This window comes from Oncorhynchus tshawytscha, unplaced genomic scaffold (genome assembly GCF_018296145.1).
Source record: "Oncorhynchus tshawytscha isolate Ot180627B unplaced genomic scaffold, Otsh_v2.0 Un_contig_10970_pilon_pilon, whole genome shotgun sequence".
Lineage (NCBI taxonomy): Eukaryota > Metazoa > Chordata > Actinopteri > Salmoniformes > Salmonidae > Oncorhynchus > Oncorhynchus tshawytscha.
This window is the reverse complement of record NW_024608088.1, coordinates 1-10000: the sequence shown is the minus strand read 5'-3', so window position 1 is coordinate 10000 and position 10000 is coordinate 1.

Sequence of the window (10000 nt, the reverse complement as noted above, 5' to 3'; positions counted from 1 at the left end):
AAATACTACTCAAAGCTAGACGCCTCATCAGGGTTTTGGCAGATCAGTCTAGACAAGGAGAGGACAAGGCTTTCTACTTTCAATACTCCTTCTGGTAGGTTCTCATTTAAAAGGCTCCCGTTTGGTCTCACTTCAGCACCACAAGTCTTTCATAGGACAGTCCAACAGATATTTGAGAGTGTGCCAGGCACCACAGGGTCCATTGATGATGTGTTAATATGGAGTCAGACTGTGGAAGAACACAACACCAGGTTGAAAACAGCACTTGATCTAATCAGAGATAACAGACTAAAGAGAAACACAGACAAATGCCAATTCAGAAAGACACAAATCACCTTCTTGGGTGATAAACTAACATGTGAAGATGTTCAGATAGACCAGAGCAAAGTGACGCCCATCAAGAACATGCCACCTCCTACCGATCAAGAGGGTGTACAAAGGTTCTTAGATATGGTTAACTATGTGGGTCAATGTGTAACTAGTCTGTCAACTCCCACGAGTCAGATGAGAAGTGTACTGTGTAAAACTACAGACTGGTGTTGGAACAGTAATCAGCAGAAAGAGTTGGAGCAGCTCAAGGCATTGATCATGTATGATCCAGTACTGAGGTTCTGTGATGCTCAACACCAACATCTCAGCAGATGCCTCTAAAGCAGGTTTAGGTGCTGTGTTGTTACAGCAGTATGATACTAGGTGGTGTCCAGATGCCTCTAAAGCAGGTTTAGGTGCTGTGTTGTTACAACAGTATGATACTAGGTGGTATGCCTCTAAAGCAGGTTTAGGTGCTGTGTTGTTACAGCAGTATGATACTAGGTGGTGTCCAGATGCCTCTAAAGCAGGTTTAGGTGCTGTGTTGTTACAGCAGTATGACACTAGATGAATGAGATGTCTGTACCGGAGGGAGTTGACCTAAACCCTACCATTATGGTCAATACAGGGATGAGATGTCTGTACTGGAGGGAGTTGACCTATACCCTGATATCTGTACTGGAGGGAGTTGACCTATACCCTGATATCTGTACTGGAGGGAGTTGACCTATACCCTGATATCTGTACTCAGAACCATAACATGCAGGTGGTCTGTACAAGCTATACCCTTATGGTCAATACAGGGATGAGATGTCTGTACTGGAGGGAGTTGACCTATACCCTGATATCTGTACTCCGAACCATAACATGCAGGTGGTCTGTACAAGCTATACCCTTATGGTTGATTGTCTGTTTCAGGGTTCATGAATTACAGAAAAACATGCTGATCAAAATACACCAGGACCATCAAGGGATGGAAAAGTCAAAACGACGTCCAGAAACAGTGTTATTCTGGCCCAAGATGAATGGTGATATAGAGCAGACAGTCAGAGCCTGTGGAACATGCCAGAAATACAGGTCAAAACAAAGCAAAGTGTGAGGACAGACGCTGGGAGACGAGAAGCAAGTACAGGGAGTGTAACATTTAATAATAAAACAGACAGGAACAAAACACCGACAGCGTCTGGACAACGGAAACACCTCAACATTACTGGTGACACGGGGATCAACCTGAGGAACAGACAGATACAGGGGAGGAAATTAAACAGTGATGAAGAGGTGAGTCCAATGAAGGGCTGATGGTGACAGGTGTGTATAAACGATGGTGACAGGTGTGTATAAACGATGGTGACAGGTGTGTATAAACGATGGTGACAGGTGTGTGTAAACGATGGTGACAGGTGTGAGTAAACAATGGTGACAGGTGTGAGTAAACGATGGTGACAGGTGTGAGTAAACGATGGTGACAGGTGTGTATAAACGATGGTGACAGATGTGTATAAACGATGGTGACAGGTGTGAGTAAACGATGGTGACAGGTGTGAGTAAACGATGGTGACAGGTGTGTATAAAGGATGGTGACAGGTGTGTATAAACGATGGTGACAGGTGTGTGTAAACGATGGTGACAGGTGTGTATAAACGATGGTGACAGGTGTGTGTAAACGATGGTGACAGGTGTGAGTAAACGATGGTGACAGGTGTGAGTAAACGATGGGCAGGGAGGGGGAGTGAGAGCAGATGTGACAGTTACCCGCCCCCTTTCTAGGGACACCCAACTGGGTGAGCCTGACGGGCTGGCCGAGATGCGGGATCCTGTCAAGCCGGCTGAGGCCAGGGATCATGATGAGCCAGCTGAGGCCAGGGAGCATGATGAGCCGGCTGAGGCCAGGGAGCATGATGAGCCAGCCGAGGTGCGGGATCCTGTCAAGCCGGCTGAGGCCAGGGATCATGATGAGCCAGCTGAGGCCAGGGAGCATGATGAGCCGGCTGAGGCCAGGGAGCATGATGAGCCAGCTGAGGCCAGGGAGCATGATGAGCCGGCTGAGGCCAGGGAGCATGATGAGCCAGCTGAGGCCAGGGAGCATGATGAGCCAGCTGAGGCATGACTTGGTTTCAGAGCCAATTTGTTTATTTTTATTTGACCCTTATTTAACCAGGTGTGACATTGACACTGTGTTGCTTTGATGAAGAAGATCCAAAACTCTTTAACATTTAATATCGTTGAAGGAAATAAGCTGAAGTTCATCCTGAACTTTCCACAGGAACAGAGTGATACAGACTCAGATTTACACTTTAAAATGTCAAACACAATGAGGGTTTGTCATTCTCTTACTGAAATGTGTATCTGCTCTGTTCTTCAAGTCAATGTGTTTTTGTTCATGTGTTTTTGTATATTGTTAAAAGTTGTCCTTGTGCATAGAGTTGTAAAGTTTGTTTGACTTTGCAATGATTGTGTTTTGCTTGACAGACATTTTCAAGTTAAAAATCGGATTCTCAATGTCACTCTGTTACCATGGAAATGACCAACTTCAGTTTTACATTCCTAGGACTGAGAGCTCCTTCACCCAGGTGTGATTGTACATAGAGAGAGAGAGAGAGATACACTCACTCCCTATGTGTCTGTGTGCACTCAGGAAGACCTCAGCCTCCAGACCCAGATTGTAGACCATCACATGAAGCACCCAGAGACACAGGTCCTTACAGCCTCCAGACCCAGACTGTAGACCAAATCAAATCAAATCAAATGTATTTATATAGCCCTTCGTACATCAGCTGATATCTCAAAGTGCTGTACAGAAACCTAGCCTAAAACCCCAAACAGCAAGCAATGCAGGTGTAGAAGCACGGTGGCTAGGAAAAACTCCCTAGAAAGGCCAAAACCTAGGAAGAAACCTAGAGAGGAACCAGGCTATGTGGGGTGGCAAGTCCTCTTCTGGCTGTGCCGGGTGGAGATTATAACAGAACATGGCCAAGATGTTCAAATGTTCATAAATGACCAGCATTGTCGAATAATAATAGGGCAGAACAGTTGAAACTGGAGCAGCAGCACGGCCAGGTGGACTGGGGACAGCAAGGAGTCATCATGTCATGTAGTCCTGGGGCATGGTCCTAGGGCTCAGGTCAGTTGAAACTGGAGCAGCAGCATGGCCAGGTGGACTGGGGACAGCAAGGAGTCATCATGTCAGGTAGTCGTGGGGCATGGTCCTTGGGCTCAGGTCCTCCGAGAGAGAGAAAGAAAGAGAGAAGGAGAGAATTAGAGAACGCACACTTAGATTCACACTGGACACCGAATAGGACAGGAGAAGTACTCCAGATATACCAAACTGACCACAGGCCCCCGACACAAAAACTACTGCAGCATAAATACTGGAGGCTGAGACAGGAGGGGTCAGGAGACACTGTGGCCCCATCCGAGAACACCCCCGGACAGGGCCAAACAGGAAGGATATAACCCCACCCACTTTGCCAAAGCACAGCCCCCACACCACTAGAGGGATATCTTCAACCACCAATTTACCATCCTGAGACAAGGCTGAGTATAGCCCACAAAGATCTCCGCCATGGCACAACCCAAGGGGGGGCGCAAACCCAGACAGGATGACCACATCAGTGAATCAACCCACTCAGGTGACGCACCCCTTCCAGGGACGGCATGAGAGAGCCCCAGTAAGCCAGTGACTCAGCCCCTGTAATAGGGTTAGAGGCAGAGAATCCCAGTGGAAAGAGGGGAACCAGCCAGGCAGAGACAGCAAGGGCGGTTCGTTGCTCCATAGCCTTTCCGTTCACCTTCCCACTCCTGGGCCAGACTACACTCAATCATATGACCCACTGAAGAGATGAGTCTTCAGTAAAGACTTAAAGGTTGAGACCGAGTTTGCGTCTCTGACATGGGTAGGCAGACCATTCCATAAAAATGGAGCTCTATAGGAGAAAGCCCTGCCTCCAGCTGTTTGCTTAGAAATTCTAGGGACAATTAGGAGGCATGCGTCTTGTGACCGTAGCGTACGTGTAGGTATGTACGGCAGGACCAAATCAGAGAGATAGGTAGGAGCAAGCCCATGTAATGCTTTGTAGGTTAGCAGTAAAACCTTGAAATCAGCCCTTGCTTTGACAGGAAGCCAGTGTAGAGAGGCTAGCACTGGAGTAATATGATCAAATTTTTGGGTTCTAGTCAGGATTCTAGCAGCCGTATTTAGCACTAACTGAAGTTTATTTAGTGCTTTATCCGGGTAGCCGGAAAGTAGAGCATTGCAGTAGTCTAACCTAGAAGTGACAAAAGCATGGATTAATTTTTCTGCATTATTTTCGGACAGAAAGTTTCTGATTTTTGCAATGTTACTTGATGGAAAAAAGCTGTCCTTGAAATGGTCTTGATATGTTCTTCAAAAGAGAGATCAGGGTCCAGAGTAACACCGAGGTCCTTCACAGTTTTATTTGAGACGACTGTACAACCATTAAGGTTAATTGTCAGATTCAACAGAAGATCTCTTTGTTTCTTGGGACCTAGAACAAGCATCTCTGTTTTGTCTGAGTTTAAAAGTAGAAAGTTTGCAGCCATCCACTTCCTATTGTCTGAAACACATGCTTCTAGCAAGGGCAATTTTGGGGCTTCACCATGTTTCATTGAAATGTACAGCTGTGTGTCATCCGCATAGCAGTGAAAGTTAACATTATGTTTTCGAATAACATCCCCAAGAGGTAAATATATAGTGAAAACAATAGTGGTCCTAAAACGGAACCTTGAGGAACACCGACATTTACAGTTGATTTGTCAGAGGACAAACCATTCACAGAGACAAACTGATATCTTTCCGACAGATAAGATCTAAACCAGGCCAGAACTTGTCCGTGTAGACCAATCTGGGTTTCCAATCTCTCCAAAAGAATGTGGTGATCGATGGTATCAAACGCAGCACTAAGGTCTAGGAGCACGAGGACAGATGCAGAGCCTCGGTCCGATACCATTAAAATGTCATTTACCACCTTCACAAGTGCCGTCTCAGTGCTATGATGGGGTCTAAAACCAGACTGAAGCATTTCGTATACATTGTTTGTCTTCAGGAAGGCAGTGAGTTGCTGCGCAACAGCCTTTTCTCAAAATTTTGAGAGGAATGGAAGATTCAATATAGGCCGATAGTTTTTTATATTTTCTGGGTCAAGGTTTGGCTTTTTCAAGAGAGGCTTTATTTCTGCCACTTTTAGTGAGTTTGGTACACATCCGGTGGATAGAGAGCCATTTATTATGTTCAACATAGGAGGGCCAAGCACAAGAAGCAGCTCTTTCAGTAGTTTAGTTGGAATATGGTCCAGTATTCAGCTTGAAGGTTTAGAGGCCATGATTATTTTCATCATTGTGTCAAGAGATATAGTACTAAAACACTTGAGCATCTCTCTTGATCCTAGGTCCTGGCAGAGTTGTGCAGACTCAGGACAACTGAGCTTTGAAGGAATACGCAGATTTAAAGAGGAGTCCGTAATTTGCTTTCTAATAATCATAATCTTTTCCTCAAAGAAGTTCATGAATTTATCACTGCTGAAGTGAAAGTCATCCTCTCTTGGGGAATGCTGCTTTTTAGTTAGCTTTGCGACAGTATCAAAAAGGAATTTCGGATTGTTCTTATTTTCCTCAATTAAGTTAGAAAAATAGGAAGATCGAGCAGCAGTAAGGGCTCTTCGGTACTGCACGGTACTGTCTTTCCAAGCTAGTCGGAAGACTTCCAGTTTGGTGTGGCGCCATTTCCGTTCCAATTTTCTGGAAGCTTGCTTCAGAGCTCGGGTATTTTCTGTGTACCAGGGAGCTAGTTTCTTATGAGAAATGTTTTTAGTTTTTAGGGGTGCAACTGCATCTAGGGTATTGCGCAAGGTTAAATTGAGTTCCTCAGTTAGGTGGTTAACTGATTTTTGTCCTCTGGCGTCCTTGGGTAGACAGAGGGAATCTGGAAGGACATCAAGGAATCTTTGTTTTGTCTGTGAATTTATAGCACGACTTTTGATGGTCCTTGGTTGGGGTCTGAGCAGATTATTTGTTGCAATTGCAAACGTAATAAAATGGTGGTCCGATAGTCCAGGATTATGAGGAAAAACATTAAGATCCACAACATTTATTCCATGGGACAAAACTAGGTCCAGCGTATGACTGTGACAGTAAGTGGGTCCAGAGACATGTTGGACAAAACCCACTGAGTCGATGATGGCTCCGAAAGTCTTTTGGAGTGGGTCTGTGGACTTTCCCATGTGAATATTAAAGTCACCAAAGATTAGAATATTATCTGCTATGACTACAAGGTCTTATAGGAATTCAGGGAACTCAGTGAGGAACGCTGTATATGGCCCAGGAGGCCTGTAAACAGTAGCTATAAAAAGTGATTGAGTAGGCTGCATAGATTTCATGACTAGAAGCTCAAAAGACGAAAACGTCATTTTTTTTTTGTAAATTGAAATTTGCTATTGTAAATGTCAGCAACACCTCCGCCTTTGCGGGATGCACGGGGGATATGGTCACTAGTGTAGCCAGGAGAGATTGCTAAGGCGAACACCGCCATGTTTAGTTTTGCCCAACCTAGGTCCATCCTAGGACCATCACATGAAGCACCCAGAGACACAGGTCCTTACAGCCTCCAGACCCAGACTGTAGACCATCACATGAAGCACCCAGAGACACAGGTCCTTACAGCCTCCAGACCCAGACTGTAGACCATCACATGAAGCACCCAGAGACACAGGTCCTTACAGCCTCAGAAGCACACAGAGACACAGGTCCTTACAGACTCCAGACCCAGACTGTAGACCATCACATGAAGCACCCAGAGACACAGGTCCTTACAGCCTCCAGACCCAGACTGTAGACCATCACATGAAGCACCCAGAGACACAGGTCCTTACAGCTCCAGACCCAGACTGTAGACCATCACATGAAGCACCCAGAGACACAGGTCCTTACAGCCTCCAGACCCAGACTGTAGACCATCACATGAAGCACCCAGAGACACAGGTCCTTACAGAGCAGGAAGAAACACGACTGGATCTCAGAGGATCCATTCACTCCTTCCCACAAGGGGGGTTTATGACAGTCATAAATACCTCTTCCCCCCTTTTTCCTCTCTCTACCCTACTGATGTTACATTTGCAAAAACCTTGGTTAACATAGAGATTCTGGGAACATCAGAAGGTGGAGGGAAATGAACTATATTCTGGTAATCTGACCAATTGAACATATGTGGTGGTACTTAATGAATATGGTGTCAGTTCGGTTGCCATCTGAGACATTCTCATCAATGATAAGATGACATAAACTCTACAGTGGAAAGTCTACACATCAGAGTTATCGGATTCACATGGAATTAATGTTCAATTTAAATGTTTCAATATTACATTTTTTGTGATGGGATGAAATGTTATTCTAGCTTCTAAAATGTGAGATTTGGGTTTTCATAAGAATAGGGCTGCTCAATCAGTGGCCCACCCTGTGGTTGGGCTATAAAACTTTTCAAACACGCCCTCCTCTCCCTTCCTATATAGCCCTTGACGACTATATAACCTCCTGTTCCAAAGATGTGAGGACGACGGTCCTATGTCAGAATGGTTCAGATAATAACTACAGAACACACACACACACACACACATTCCTTGTTTCTAACACACACACACACACACATACACACACATTCCTTGTTTCTAACACACACACACAAACACACACACACACACACACACATTTCTGCTTCATAGATAACAAACATAAGAGAGATAAAACTGGGGGTGGGGGCCATACACGTTCCAAAAGTTCAAACACTCAAACCCCCCAGTTCAACCAGACCCCTACACATCAATCACCAGGACTACTTCAAAGCCTGACATATAGATATAAAATAACAAACACCCTCTAACACGTGACCACACGAACAGGGGGGGCGGGGCAGGGGCCCATATTTAAACATGCACGCGTCATCATGACGTAGGTCATCAATCAATCATTTTGACGCGTGCCGTCTCCTTTAATCTCTCTGACACAAATGGGCGGGAATTTAGAATGGATCAGATGCTGTATTTCCAATAGCATAGCTTCTCCCTGTGTCCCTCAGTCTTCCCGCTCTTTCACTCAATCCCAGCCCCCCTCTCTTTGTGTAACCAGCTGTCATATCTGTTCCGCCCACTAGGGACGTTTTCCTTTATGACCTAATATATAATCAAGGTATGATTCATTGTGTGTATGTGTGATTAGTTAGGTATTTAGTAAATAAATAATTAAACCCAATTTTGTATTGCTGATTCAAATTGTTAGCCAGGGTTCGTGCAGATAACCAAGAATTTACAACTTTCAGATGAGACTGAATTAAGATGACGATTGATATTGACTGCTATTAATGTCAAATATTACTAGGTCTTTAAGAGTTTATTCGGAAGATATCAGCTCTATAAATATTATTTTGTGGTGCCCGACTCTCTAGTTAATTACATTTACATGATTAGTTCAATCAGGTAATATTAATTACGGAGAAATCATTTTATAGAATAGCATGCTATCATGTCATATCACTTAATCCGGCATAGCCTAAGATACGACAAGTTGATTAAGGACAGTGACATCAGAGCTATATACAATATAGGATATAAAAGATGACATGTTTAGAGGGGTTGAACTCTGTATATGGCTCAGAGGGAGGTCAATCACTTTGTACCTTGACCTTAACACTGATAGCAGCAACAACAACCACAGCAGAGAAGTTGGCTGTGTTGACAGACAGACAGACAGACAGACAGACAGACAGACAGACAGACAGACAGACAGACAGACAGACAGACAGACAGACAGACAGACAGACAGACAGACAGACAGACAGACAGACAGACAGACAGACAGTTTACTATGACTGGATGAAGGGATGCAGTGTTGAATGCTTCCTTTAGGTCTCCTGGTCTCTTGGGATATAAACTGTGAATACAGAGAGAGAGTCCTAACCATTCAATCAATGTACACAACACACAGTCATCATTAACACCATACTGAGTGGAGACTCTTATAATATAATACAATATTATATCATGACTAGAGTAGAATAAGGGTTTTGACATGAAAGAACCAGATGTTTTGACTTGTCTCTAAACCTCTCAGTCTCTAAACCACTAGGATACCTGTCACCTTGACAGTGTGTCTCTAAACCTCTCAGTCTCTAAACCACTAGAATACCTGTCACCTTAACAGCGTGTCTCTATACCTCTGTCTCTAAACCACTAGGATACCTGTCACCTTGACAGTGTGTCTCTCTACCTCTCAGTCTCTAAACCACTAGGATACCTGTCACCTTGACAGTGTGTCTCTATAACTCTCAGTCTCTAAACCACTAGGATACCTGTCACCTTGACAGTGTGTCTCTAAACCTCTCAGTCTCTAAACCACTAGGATACCTGTCACCTTGACAGTGTGTCTCTGTACCTCTCAGTCTCTAAACCACTAGGATACCTGTCACCTTGACAGTGTGTCTCTCCACCTCTCAGTCTCTAAACCACTAGGATACCTGTCACCTTGACAGCGTGTCTCTATACCTCTCAGTCTCTAAACCACTAGGATACCTGTCACCTTGACAGTGTGTCTCTGTACCACTAGGATACCTGTCACCTTGACAGTGTGTCTCTGTACCTCTCAGTCTCTAAACCACTAGGATACCTGTCACCTTGACAGTGTGTCTCTC